The sequence below is a fragment of the Natrix helvetica genome, assembly GCF_964273705.1.
Source record: "Natrix helvetica genome assembly, chromosome: 5".
NCBI lineage: Eukaryota > Metazoa > Chordata > Lepidosauria > Squamata > Natricidae > Natrix > Natrix helvetica.
Genome location: NC_138551.1, coordinates 147231653 through 147246541, shown reverse-complemented (window position 1 = coordinate 147246541; position 14889 = coordinate 147231653). Strand labels below are relative to the sequence as shown.

General features: G+C 44.5%; 1 long non-coding RNA gene across 1 annotated transcript in view; it reads right to left on the bottom strand.

Annotated features, from left to right (window-relative positions):
- The window catches only part of LOC309393186, a 12636-nt gene extending 10526 nt beyond the window's left edge, over positions 1 to 2110 (bottom strand). The window contains exon 1 of the long non-coding RNA XR_014175543.1: positions 1685 to 2110. This is a non-coding gene — a long non-coding RNA (uncharacterized lncRNA). The remainder of the gene's footprint in view (positions 1 to 1684) is intronic.
- Between the last annotated feature and the right edge of the window lie 12779 nt (positions 2111 to 14889).

Below are 14889 nucleotides of genomic sequence, written 5' to 3'. Positions count from 1 at the left end.
ATTAGGACTAACCGATTGCCAAATTATGCCAGCCAGGTTGCAAAACCCCCCTCCAAACTGCACCAGCGAAGCAGTTTTAGAAAAACAGCTTCGAATTCATTTCTTTGGCACGCTGCTTTCTCTGACAGGGTTCCCCCCCCCACTCCCCACTCCCCTGAAAACCCAACCCTTGAAATGGCCTTTCTCTGGAGGCAAAGGGGGATTCAAACAGCGCGTCAAGGGGCTAGTTCTGATCGAGGGTCGCCAGGGCGGCCTGGATGTCTTATTCCCTCCAAAGTAGCCTAGTCGAAATTCAGAGCATTCGATGTGTTCAACTTTACTCAGTGCCTAAAATCCATTTCCGGGATGATCCATTTCCTGACTTTTCAAATCCATTAAAATAAGCTAATGGAAGTTACCAGTTTTAAGGGAAGGGCTGAAAAATGGAATGGAATGGAATGGACTAGAATAGAATAGAATAGAATAGAATAGAATAGAATAGAATAGAATAGAATAGAATAGAATAGAATAGAATAGAATAGAATAGAATAACGGGATGAAAATAGAATAGAATAATGGAAGAATAGAATAGAATAGAAAATATGGAATGGAATAGAATAGAATGGGATGGGATGGAATAGAATAGAATAGAATGGAATCGAATACAATAGAGTAGAGTAGGAGTAGAGTAGAGTAGAGTAGGGTAGGGTAGAGTAGAGTAGAATAGAATAGAAAATATGGAATGGAATAAAATAGAATAGAATAGAAGTAGAGTAGAGTAGAATAGTATAGAATAGAATAATGGAAGAAGAGAATGGAATAGAACAGAAAATATGGAATGGAATGGAATGGAATGGAATAGAATAGAATAGAAATATGGAATGGAATAGAATAGAATAGAATAGCATAGCATAGAATAGAATAGAAGTAGAGTAGAGTAGAATAGAATAGAATAGAACAGAACAGAACAGAATTTGGAATAGAATTGAGTTGAAAGGGACCTTGGAGGTCTTCTAGTCCAACCCCCTGCTCAGGCAGGAAACCCTACACCGCTTCAGACAAAGGGTTATCCAACATCTTGAAAGGAAAGGAAAGAAAAGAGAAAAAAAGGAAAGAAATGGAATGAGGGGGGAAAAGGGAAAAAAGCGAGATCAAGGAAGTGAATTTTTCACAACCAACCAGATCTTGAAAAAGAGAATGGGAATCTTTTTCCATTCTGTCAGGACGTAACTTGGAGCGAATTTTCCCCTGCAGTATTATTTTAAAGGTCTCTTCTTTTGACTTTGGAGCAGGAGTCACACACCACAGTGCCTTGTGCCAAGACAGAAGGAACAATTTCCATCTCCTTCCTGCGTCTTCCATCCATCTATCTACATCCAACTATTCTATCTATCTATCTATCTATCTATCTATCTATCTATCTATCTATCTATCTATCTATCTATCTATCTATCTATCTATCATCTATCTACATCCAACTATTCTATCTATCTATCTATCCATCCATACATCCATCTATCTACATCCAACTATTCTTTTTATCTATCTATGTATCATCTATCTATCTATCTATCTATCTATCTATCTATCTATCTATCTATCTATCTATCTATCTATCTATCTCAATAAGAAAAAAAAAACTTTCCTATTCCCCAGCCTTTCTACACATCCCACAGCGCGTCTCTCCCAAAGCAAAATTACTCACGAGAAATCGGACTTCCTGGTGCAACTTCTGCTAAGCTGCCGGCCGCAGCTCCAAAGCTCTCCTTGCCTTCCTGCCTCCCGCAAATCATTCCGCTTTCAAACTCGGCACCCTTGCGAAAGGATCTCCCGGCTTCTCCCTTGGGTCTCCCGAGGAGAGAGAGAGAAGACAATGTGTCAGGGAGGGGGGAGACGGTGGAAACTTCCAAGCTGCAAAAATGAGGAGGGGGGGGGGAAACGACAGGGGAGCAGGATGGCGGGGGGTGGGGTGTTATAAGGTGGAGGATGAAATTAGAATCAGGTCTAGGGAGCGACGAAGCCGTAAAGGGGTGGCATGAAGAGTGACCCCCAAAAAGAGGTTGAATCAGATGCCTGCTTCCCCCCTCCCCTCTCTTCCTCTGGTTGAAGGGAGAATGAAGGCAGAATTAATTACAACCCCCCCTTCCCAAAAAGAGAAAGAAAAGGAAAAGGAGAAAGTCACTTACCTCTCAGGGCAGAGAAGGAAGGAAGGAAGGAGTCAGTCTCAGCGAAGCACGAAACTTGCTGCAATATTCCGGCTGCCGGAGAAAATGACATTGTCCAAGCAAACTGCTCAGCTCAGCATACTTCCAACAGTGCCGCAACCGTGTAAAACTGGTGCTGCAGGATTTTTTTGCACATCAAGATGTGCAGGAGAATCTTAAAGGGGAAGGCAGCCTACTCCTGGAAGGTCAGGCTGGAGAGGAGGAAGGAAGAAGGAGGGGGAGGAGAGAGAGAGAGAGGAGCAATCAAGGAGGAGGGGAAGCACAGCGCAGGGACCCTCAAGGTCGCCAGGGAGGTCCCTGCAGACGGTTCGGTCCCGAAGTATCTTCCTTGGGGAGGGGAGACAAAAGGAGAGCCCTCGCTTCCAGCGGCGTAAAGCGAGGACTTTACCTGCGCACGGCCTGGCTTGGGGGTAGATCACTGCAGCAGCCTCGGGAGATCCTGCATCCTCTTGGCTGCTGAGCATCCTTTGGGGGGGGAGGCTAAAAAAAACCAAAACTATAAAGCCCTCGATGATAAGGGTGCTATCGTCAGCATCCTTAACATCTCCAATGGCTATTTAGAATAGAATAGAATCACAGACTTGGAAGGGACCTTGGAGGTCTTCTAGTCCAATCCGCTGCTTAGGCAGGAAAACCTATACCATTTCAGACAAATGGATATCCAACCTCTTCTTAAAAATGTCCAGTGTTCCAGTATTTTTTAAAAAAATGTTTTTCCTTCTATCTGATGTCAGACGAGGGGAAACGCCGTTGTCCGAGCCGGGCGTGATACTTTGCGGAAAGACGTTTAAACCCAGAAACCACCATCGATCCTGATTTAGACCTAATAAATGAGAATATTATTAGAGTACAGGAAGTTTTCCACGTAGGATCACCGTTCGAGCCCCAAATTTTAGGTTGGTCAGTGAGAAATGTCTTCCGTGAGTTTTGGCCCATTTTACGATGCTTTCCCTCTCTCCCCCCATCCCCAGATTGGTTAAGCAAATCATAGCAGTTGTAAAACGAGTCACCCGGTCATTCAGCGAATCGGGTTTTCCCCCCTTGACTTTGCTTTGTCAGGAGGTCGCCAAAGGAAATCGCGTGAGCCCGGAACAAGGCGAGCGTCGTTAAGTGTGAGTGGGTGGTCAAGCACCCCGAATGTAAATTGTGCGACTCCAGGGACGCGGCGGGAAAGTGGGAAATGGTCGTTAAGTGGGAAATATGGTCACACGTCTCTTTTTTTTAGTGCTGATGTAGCTCTGAATGGTTGTTAAATGAAGTTTGTAAGTCGAGGACTCCCGTCACATGGGTGCTGCCTCGAGAGATCGCAAGCTCATCTTTTAAACTCGATCTTTGCCTCTGAGATTAAGATTAGGGAAAGTGAGTTTAAGTCCCCAATTGGCCATGAAACGGGTGAATGACCCTCTTCGCCTCATCTTCCCCAAATCAGTAATGAGATCAAGCCCCATAGATTCGTCTCTTCGCTCTGTGGGTTTACATATTGTGCTAAACCATGGTTGAATTAGGGGTGTTTGTGTGTGTGTGTGTCGAACAAGCTACGATGATCACAAAGCTTCACACACACACTACAGAAGCCAAAGGATTCACTGGTCGCGCTTGACCTATGACCCAGACGTGGGGTGGGAATTTCCGTTCTTAAGCAATGTGGTTAAGGGAGTCTTGCCCTATTTTATGACCTTTTGGGCATGGTCCTTAAGTGAATCAGGTTCCCGCTCCCCATTGACTTTGCTTAGGGGGCAGGGCACAGCAAACTGTGGCTCGGGAGCCGCATGTGGCTCTTTCCTCCCTCTGCTGCGGCTCCGTCACCGGTCGGCGCCACAATTTTGAGAGGAGCTTCTGGTGCGGGAGGGGGAGGGCGAGGGAGAGAAGCAGAGTGCGCCAGGAGAAGACTCTATGGCAAGGGGAGGGTTTTCCAGTTGTCTCCACAATTGATAGGGCTTTCGGTTATGACAGGTAGAGGGAAAAGTACGCGGAGCTAGGAGGAGACTCTATGGTGGGGGAACCAGACTTCCGGTCGACTCCACAATTGATAGGGCTTTCGGTTAGGACAGGTAGAGGAAAAAGGACGCCACGCTAGGAGGAGACTCTATGGTGAGGGAATGGGACTTCCAGTCGGCTCCACAATTGATAGGGCTTTCGGTTAGGACAGGTAGAGGAAAAAGGACGCCGCACTAGGAGGAGACTCTATGGTGAGGGAACCGGACTTCCGGTTGGCTCCACAATTGATAGGGCTTTCGGTTAGGACAAGTAGAGGAAAAAGGATGCCACGCTAGGAGGAGACTCTATGGTGAGGGAATGGGACTTCCAGTCGGCTCCACAATTGATAGGGCTTTTGGTTAAGACAGGTAGAGGAAAAAGGATGCCACGCTAGGAGGAGACTCTATGGTGAGGGAATGGGACTTCCGGTTGGCTCCACAATTGATAGGGCTTTCGGTTAGGACAGGTAGAGGAAAAAGGATGCCACGCTAGGAGGAGACTCTATGGTGGGGGAACTGAACTTCCGGTCAGCAACTCCAGAATTGAACAGGGAGCTTCCGGTTAGGACCTCTGTTGCTCCCGGTGTTTTCTTTAATGTGGGAAACGGGTCCAAATGGCTCTTTGGGTGTTTAAGTTTGCCGACCCCTGTCCTAAGGGAAAGAGCGATCCAAGCAACTGAAGCCTGATCACAGGGATACTCTGGCGGTTGTAAGTGCAAGGACCAGTCGCAAATTCCTTTTTTTTTTCCAACACGGTCGTAACTTCGAACAATTGTTAAACGGATGGCCGTACCTTTAGTTTCATCTTGAAAAAAAGGCACCTGGCAGAAATTATTTTTGCACCTTTTTTAAGTGATTGACTCAATTTCTTGCTTTGGGGGATTAAATGTTTTAATCTGAACAAGTTTCAAAAGTGCAATCAAGTGACAGGAAGTCCTGGATTTGCAACAGCTCATTTAGCGACCGTTCAAAGTTACGGCGACACCGGAAAGGGTGACTTACGACCATTTTTTCACCCTTATGATCTTTGCAGCATTCCCAAAATTCGGAGGCTTGGCAGCTGATTCATATTTATGACGGCTGCAGTGTCCTCGGGATTACATGATCCCCTTTTGCGACCTTCTGATGAGCAAAATCAATGGGGGAAGCCATATTCACTTAACCACCGGGTGACTAACTTCTATCCACTGTAGTGATGCATTTAACGGCTGTGACAAGAAAGGTGGTAAAATGGGGCAAAGCTCACTTAACAAACGTTTCACTTAACAGAAATGTTGGGCTCAATTGTGGTCGTAAAGTCGAGGACTACCTGTATAGCCTGGATTGACAAGAGTTGAGGAACAAGCTCCAAAAAGAATCAAACCCACATTCTCACCAACTAACCTAGATTCCTAAATGCTACACAAAAGGCGAAAAAAATATCGAAATATCAGGATTGTATCACGACTATATAATACAGAATTCCTACTAGGGTCTCCCATAAGACTAATCACAGATAAAAGCAAGTCACGGAATTGGCTTTTTGGAGATCACACAATCCATGTGCAACGTAGAGTCACATTTTTCAGTGGAATTGCGCATGGGTTCTTAACAAGCCTTATAGAATAGAATAGAAAATAGAATAGAATAGAAAATAGAGTAGAGTAGAGTAGAGTAGAGTAGAGTAGAATAGAATAGAATGCAGAATGGAATGGAATATAATAGAATTCAGATAGAATAGAATAGAATAGAATAGAATAGAATAGAATAGAATAGAATAGAATAGAATAGAATAGAATAGAATAGAATAGAATAGAATAGAACAGAACAGAACGTAGAATAGAATAGAGTACAATGCAGAATGGAACGGAACGGAATGGAATAGAATAGATGGAATAAAATAGAATAGAATTCAGATAGAATAGAATAGAATAGAATAGAATAGAATAGAATAGAATAGAATAGAATAGAGTGGAATGGAATGGAACGGAACAGAACAGAATGTGGAATGGAATAGAATAGAATGCAGAATGAAATGAAATGGAATAGAATAGAATAAATAGAATAGAATAGAATAGAATAGAATAGAATAGAATAGAATAGAATAGAATAGAATAGAATAGAATAGAATAGAATTCTTTATTGGCCAAGTGTGGTTGGACACACTTGGTGCGCAAATTTGTCTTTGGTGAGTATACTCTCAGTGTATATAAAGAAAAATAAAATAGAATACGTTCGTCAAGAATCATAAGAAACAACTTTTAGTGATAGGTTACTAATAAACAATCAAAATCCTACTAGGAAACAAATAAAACAATACAAAAATGCAAAGATACAAGCAACATAGTTATAGTCATACGTGGGAAGAGATAGGTACTAGGAAGGAAAAGAAGAAGAATAGTAATACAGTCTTAGTAGATAATTCAATCACAACAGCACAATATTTTTTAACAAATCAATCCATCCGGGAGAAATAATCTAGTCGGGCAATAAAGGAACAAAGCTTTATTTTTATTAAATTTTAGGTATAGCCCAGGTTTGCCAATCAAAAGGCACACATGAACTATTATCCTACTAATGTCTAATTTAGAGGTGTGTTACATCTGTTCACTGCCGATTTATGCCCAAGGTTAATTGGGCATTGGGTGGGTATTTTGGGCAGCCCTCGGCGTACCACCGCAATTCATCCCAAGATTTATAGTCGTGAAGTGAGTTTTCTAGTAGGCCTCTCTGCAGCGTCTTGGGAGCAAAAATGGGCCGCGCCACTCACGCCATGTACCCTGTGGCAGAGACCTGAAAATCAGCTGGCGGGCGGGAGGGCGCCAGGGGAGGGTTCTGGCAGGCACTACTGCCGGTTCGCTCGTGCGCCTGCCGCATGCAATTAAAATTGTTCTGCGCATGCGCAGAACTGAAAAAGAAGGAGAACCGGCTCAGGGGCGTGGCAGGCCTGGGTCACTGCTGGTTCCAGCGACCCAGGATGCTAAACCACTACTGGTTCGGCCGAACGAGTCTGAACTGGTAGAAATCCACCAGTGGAGGGTGCGTGCATGCGCGGTGAAGCTGAGCAAGGGCGACGGTTGGCCTGCCCGCAAAGAGGGCTGTGTGTGCCATAGGTTCACCATCATAGGCATAGGGTTTCCTGCCTGAGCAGAGAGTTGGACTAGAAGACCTCCAAGGTCCCCTCACAATCTTCTATCCTATTCTAGCCCATCCTATCCTATCCTAGTTTTATTTTGCATTCTCTTCTCTTCTGTCCTGCCCATTTGTCTGAAATACAATACAATACAATAGCAGAGTTGGAAGGGACCTTGGAGGTCTTCTAGTCCAACTCTAGTCTTCTAGGCAGGAAACCCTATACCGTTTCAGACAAATAGCTATCCAACATCTTCTTAAAGACTTCCAGTGTTGGGGCATTCACAACTTCTGGAGGCAATTTCTGTTCCACTGATTAATTGTTCTCACTGTCAGGAAATTTCTCCTCAGTTCTAAGTTGCTTCTCTCCTTGATTAGTTTCCACCCATTGCTTCTTGTTCTACCCTCAGGTGCCTTGGAGAATAGCATGACTCCCTCTTCTTTGTGGCAACCCCTGAGATATTGGAAGACTGCTATCATGTCTCCCCTAGTCCTTCTTTCTCTTAAGCTAGACATACCCAATTCCTGCAACCGTTCTTCATATATTTTAGCCTCCAGTCCCCTAATCATCTTTCTTGCTCTTCTCTGCACTCTTTCTAGAGTCTCCACATCTTTTCTAATCGTGGTGACCAGAACTGAATGCAGTATTCCAAGTGTGGCCTTACCAAGGCCTTATAAAGTGGTATCAACACTTCACGTGATCTTGATTCTATCCCTCTGTTGATGCAGCCTAGAACTGGGTTGGCTTTTTTGGCAGCTGCTGCACATTGCTGGCTCCTATTTAAATGGTTGTCCACTAGGACTCCAAGATCCCTCTCACAGTTGCTACTGTTGAGCAAATGGAATAGAGGTTTTCCTGCTTGAGCAGGGGATTGGACTAGAAGACCTCCAAGGTACCTTCCAACTCTGTGATTCTGTTAAAATCGCACAATGCATAGATTAACGTAACCTCGCCTCTCAAAATTAGAATTTTTCAAGCCACTGGGATACTCTTCCCCTCCAGGCCGCCGCTCTCATGTCCAAGAATAATTGGAGCTGAAATTGCAAACCTCTTTAGAAAGACAGGTGGGGAAACGTTTAACTCCTTAATTAGCCAAATCTTGCTGCTTTAAATTAGATGCGCTTAGTCAATATCAGTGAAATATCGGGATTAGATGAGTTGGATAGATAGAGGAAAAGAGAAAGAAAGGCGTTTTGCAAAATGGGAAGAAGGGAATAATGCTGGATAAGATGGATTAATATCTTTGTGCACACAATTAATGCTTCTGGCTTGTAAAACGCTTGGTAAGATTAATAGCAATCTCACACTTAGGGTTTTTTGACTGAATTAAACGGGTGTGTTTGCAAAGATGGGGAAGAAAGGAGCAAGAGGAAAAATGAATAAAAGTCTGTTTAAAAAAAGGAAGAAAACCTCCTATTATCTGGGCTGGTGCAATTACCACAAGACACACAGAACAAAATCTAAGATTCTTACGTTTTTTCCCCAATCAGTTGAAAGTACGAATATCAGAAAAAAATGTGATCGGGGAATGTATAAAATTGACCAAATTGAGATTCTATAAATAGCAGCAGAAATCGGAAACGGTCAGAAGAAAAAAGAGAATTGATTTTGTAGCTTTGAATTAAGCTAAGCATTCAAGAAAATACTTAAGACAACTAAAAATGTTCTGAATGCTGCCGGACTACAACTCCCATCTCTCTGGCCGCGTAGATGGATCGTGACAACCATAGGCCTTCCTTCAACGGGGTCACAAGTTCATAGAAAGATTTCAATTTTTCACTCTCACGTCCTCTGGCTTTGCTATCCTGCAATTCCTAAACTTTTTTACGTTGGTGGGGATGATTGTCTTTGTAGTCCCCAGAAGGCAAGCTTGGAGAAACTTTGACTCAAAAGAAAATGAATAAATAAATGGGGGGGAAATCCATCACAAAAAGAGTTGAGGATAAATTCCATTGACAGATAAGAGGGGGCAGTATTTTGATATCATTTGATGGAAGTTTAATCTCACTCTACATACGGGTAGTCCTCGACGTATGACAATTGAGCCCAAAACTTCAGTCGCTAAATGAGACATTTATTAAGTGTCAGCACAATGGAGCTGGCCGATTGAGTAATATCAATTGAGGATGGCTGTTTGATCTCAAATCTTGATACTCAAATCACTCCAAGCAGAGAAATCTTTTTAGGGCTCCAGAATTCCTTTGATAAGTAGCAAAATTCTCCACTCCCCAATTATGATAGGAGTAAATCACAATCAATAATCAAATAAATCATCTTCATTTAACGACCCCATAATTCCTAGCGTGGAGTAAATCACAATCAATAATCAAATAAGTCATCTTCATTTAACGACCCCATAATTCCTTAGCGGGGTGGAGTCCAGGAAACTGAATGGAACTAGCAAGTGCTTTAATGGCCGGATGCCTTTCCCTGTTGCCAATGCGGAGTTTTGTTCGGCATAAATATTCTCATTGTGCCCAGAGAAAGAGAAATATCTGCCTCTACCTAGGATTGAACTCACAGCCTCCAGATTATGAGGTGAGAGCTCCGCCCCTAGCCACCACACCACTCCAATAATAATCAATAATCAAATGAATAAATGAACTTAATTCCACACCTTGATTTCCCTGCCAGCGTCTGACTTCAAAACCAGCCTCAGTTTCTTTAAAGTAAGGTGTGATGTCGGCCTTCCTTATGCCCTAATTACAGCTCCATCATTTCTCTGGTCGTAAAGTTTGGAACCAATGTAATTGACAGCTCTGGTACGACGGCGCCCAGGAACTCTGCCCAACGAAAGAATAAGAATTCAGATTCAAACGTAAAATGTCGTCGCCTGCTTTCAAGGTCCGCAATTTGGAAAAGCAAGGCCTAGCCACAGCGGATCGGAGCGCGAAAGGGAGCCTCTCAGAACCGGGGCAGTCTATCTTACAAATCCAGTCCCCTGATTTTGGGTGTGTGTGTGTGTCAGCGGTCAGGGATCTATGTTGGCAATCGGTGTTTGTTCCTCCAGACCAAGAACGCACCTCCCTTCCAAAGTCGGTAAAATCGGGGCCCAGATTGTTGGGGATAATATGCTGACTCTGTCAATTGTTGTGAAGCGGTATATAAGTCTAAGAGCTATTGTTATTTTTCCTTCCTCCTTTCCTTCCTTCCCAGTGGTGAGAATGCAGTATTGCAGGCTAATTCTGCCGACCGCCAGCAGTTCGATCCTGACCAGCTCAAGGTTGACTCAGCTTTCTGTCCTTCCGAGGTGGGTCAAATGAGGACTTGGATTGTTGGGGGGGGGGCAAGAGGCTGACTCTGCAAACCGCTTAGAGAAGGCGGTAAGGTACCGTGAAGCGGTATATAGATCTAAAAGCTATTGCGGTTATGCCTTAAGGAGAGACTCAAATGTGTCGTTGCGTCTCTCTGCTCTGCACAGACCACGAGGCAATAACATCTCTGCAGGCTTCCCGATCTACGCATGGACATCCCTCACTGGCTTGGCTAGATCCGAAATCCTTGCATTTATGCGGGAGTTTGCTGTACTTTGCCTCTCGGGCAACCACGTCCTGGATAAGGGGTCCTGCCAGCTCTTAGAAGGGCATCAATGCAGCAAAACAATGGCCAGAGAGGACAAACAGGCTCCCTTTTGACATGGGGGCCTGGCAAGCTTGGCAAAATTTGGGCCAGGAGACCCGTCGGACGTTTCTGGCATCGGAGGTTGGCTGCTGGAGACCGATTGAGCTAAACAACTCTCTAAGTCCTGGCTTAGAAATTTCCTGACAGTTAGAACAATTAATTAGTGGAGTGACTTCCCTCCAGAAGTTGCACTAGAGGATTTTAAAAAGAGGCTTTGTCTGAAACGGTATAGGGTCTCCTGCTTGAGCGGGGGGGGGGGGGTTGGACTAGAAGACCTCCAAGGTCCCTTCCAACTCTTCTGTTATTCTGCCTTCCCTTTTCTTGCATTTATCAAGTGCAATTGTCAAGTCCTAAAGTTGTCATAGTGAGAGAAGGTGCGTTCCACGCATACTTTCGGCTCAGATTACTGCAGCAGGCTTGGGAGAGGTACACCTCATTGGGTGAATGTGATTTATGACACAGACTGAGGTGAGGGGAGGAACAGGGGTAAAGTTCAGCTATAATTCAAACGAGGCTCACATCTGACTGCAAAAAGATCTTGCCAAAAATTAAAGTTCCTAACAAATGACTAATTTTCTTTTGAAGTTTGGCCCCAGGCTCATGAATCGATTAGGGCATTTTTTTTTTGAAACCTGACAGCAATTTTAAGTTATTCTGAATATTCCGTTATCCCGAAAAGGTTAGCCCTGTGAGGGGAGGTCAACTTGACAGTTAGAACAATTAACCCGTGGAACAGCTTGCCACTAGAAGTCGTGGGTTGCCTCCAACACAGGAGCTTTTTAAAGAAGAGACTGGACAGCCACATGTCCGAAGTGGGGGCAGGTCTCCTGCTTGAGCAGGGGGTTGGACTAGAAGACCTCCAAGGCCCCTTCCAACTCGTAGCCTGATTGCTGGATCCTGCAGGATCTGGGTTTTAAGCTGGCATTAAAAGAAGAATATTACTTCATATGGGATTTATGGTATAATTGGCTAGAGAGGAAAGGGGCAGGAAAGAAGGAAAGCAAAAAAGAAAGGAAGAATGATCAACAAATTAAAAAAACAACTACAAAACCGGAAAATGATTAAAAGATAGGAATACGAAATAGACTGTAGCAAATAAATAATAGGAAATGAATGCAAAATGATTCAAATGTAATAAAGGTTGTATATATTCCATAAAATATATGGAATGTTATATACAGAATGAAGAAAAAAGAGGTATGAAATATAAATGCACACATATATATATATAAAGTTATAGCTATACAAGACTTATATGTACAGATAAAAGAATCGCAACAGATACGACACAAACGAAGTGTAACGTGTTGCAAAGATGTAAAGTTTGCATAAACAAAATAAAGTGTTTTTTTTTTTAAAAAAAAAAGGAGAATTCAGAAATAATTCTCCCAGGTGCCAATTCCTCATCCTCCCAGCATGGCTCGGGGCTGGGGAGCATGGGAACTGACATCCCAAAACTTCCAGAGGAGGAGAAAAGAAAAAGAAGAGAGAGAAACGTAGTCTTTTGCAGACCGAGAATTGCCCCAAATCCATGAACAAGGTTATCTCAAACTCGCCTCGCTTCAAGAATAGCAAGCCAGCTTTCGGGGTGCTTTTTTCTCAAAATTTAAAATGTCAAGCCACCCTGGTTAAGTAGGAGACACAAACCCAGCCCTCTAACCGGATCCAAAAGAAGAACGGAACTGTGTTTATTCCCAGCCTCGGTCCCATCACTGCGGGAAGAAATCAACAAATTTTGGGAAAGAGATGCACTCGGCAAGCTGCGGTGGTGTCCTTTTTTTTTTTTTTTAAATCCTTCCTTCTCCTGGCTGGAGAGAAGCAGGGGAAGAAATCCAGGTGTTTTGGCAGCTGCAAAGGCAGCACCTGAGCTGCAGAGGACGTGATTCACACCCCAGGCGGCCCTGCATGGTTTTGTCCCTTAAAACCCTGGCGCTGCTAAATCTTGTCATGCTTATGAAAAAGACAAGGCAGAAGTTGTTGGTGCTCTGTTACTGGAGATTTTTAAGAAGAGATTGGACCACCATTTGTCTGAAGTGGTGTAGGGTTTCCTGCCTGAGCAGGGGGTTGGACTAGAAGACCTCCAAGGTCCCTTCCAACTCTGTTATTCTATTCTATTCTCATTATTTTATTTTCTATTCTATTCATTCTCTTCTGTTCTATTTTAAATTTGCTCCTCTTTTATTTCCTCCGGGAGGGGCCATTCACCGTCCACCTGTGGCCTTACTCCAAGTCAAGCCCTGTTCTTGAGTTAGACATCAGTGAGGCAGAAGAACAGCTGGAGCCTGTTCCCAGTGTGCGCATGGGCAGAGTGGCCAGATGAAGGGAACAGCTAAAGAAGAGGGGTCGACTTGGGAGGAAGGCCACAGGTGGACGGTGAATGGCCCCTCCCAGAGGACATAAAAGAGGAGCAAAAGGGGAGTGGAGTTTGCAGGAGACCATTAGCTCGCTTCATTGGTTCCTGACTCTCCGAGACTCCTTGCCAAGTTCTGCAGATATCGACCTGGCAGCTCTCCAAGCCAGATAAGGTCTGTGACCGTAAATCCTCCCTCGAAAGACTTTGCTGGATGTGAATCAGCAGAATTCACAGTCAATTAATAAAAGGGTTTTTTCTCGGGACAAGGAGTTTGCTTCCTGCTCTTCAGAAAACCTTCATAAATACAGGCCGGGTTGCCAAAGCATCTAAATTTTGATCGTGAGGATGCCACCCGTTATAAGTGAAAGGACCATTTTTTCCCCGTGCCATTCGAACCATCACTACACAGACGATTTTAAGTCAATAACTAACTGTATTCTACCTGGATGTTTAGGGCAGAGGAGGAGAAGCATAACAGAGGTGGTGAAAATGCAATCAATCAGAATAGAGCTGAAAGGAACCTTGGAGGTCTTCTAGTCCAGCCCCCTTCCCTAGCAGGAGAGCCTATAGCATTGCAGACATGGGATTGTCCAGTCTCTTCTTAAAAACATCCATTGATGGAGTAACCACGATTTCTGAAGGCAACTTCTGTTCCACTGCGTTAATTGTCCTCCCTGTTAGGAAGTTTCTCCTTAATTCCAGGTTGCTTCTCTCCTCGTTTAGTTTCCATCCATTGTTTCTTGTCTGGTGCTTTGGAAAATAAGTTGACACCCCCCCCCCCCCGCTTCTTTGGGGCAGCCCCTTAAATACCAGAATGCTGCTATCGCTGGAATGCTATTTTGCAGAACAATTTCGGAATTCTGCTTCCGTAGAGCGTGTACCATCATAAGACTGCGAGAGAATTAAAAGACTGTGGGCCCCAAAGGAAATAAATAAATCTTTCTCAAACTGGGCAGCTTTAAGACAGTTGGACTTCAACTCCCAGAAGTCCCCAGCCAGCCTGGAATTCTGGGAGTTGAAGTCCACCTCTCTTTAACGTCGCTAAGCTTGAGAAATACCGCAAGAAACCACAGCCGGTTATATGGAAGGCAGTGTAAATCCGAGCACTGTTTACAAGCAAAGCTAGCGAGCTGTGGTTTATTCAGCAAACCACAATTTAGCCATGTGCATTGTTGCGAGAGCCAGATTACTGTCTATTGATCTTTTCAGTTCGAGAATATGCATGTAAAAAGGAGAGAGAGGGAGGAAGGGAGGGAGAGAGAGGGAGGGAAGGAGGGATAGGGAGAGAGACAGAGAGAGACGGATCATGGAAGGAGGGAGGGAGAAAGAGGGGGAGGGAGAGAGGGGAGGAGGGAGAGAGAAAGTGAGGGAAGGAGGGAGGGAGAGAGAGAAGGGAGAGAGAGAGGTGGAGAGAGGGAGGGAGAAAGGGGGGGAGGGACAGGGGGAGGGAGGGAAGGACAGGGAGATAGAGAGGGAGGGAGAGGAGGGAGGGAGAGGAGGGAGGGAGGGAGAGGGTGATAGAGAGGGAGGGAGGGAGGGATAGGGAGAGAGACAGAGAGATGGATCACGGAAGGAGGAAGGGAGGGAGAAAGAGGAGGAGGGGGGAGAAAGAGGGTGAGGGAG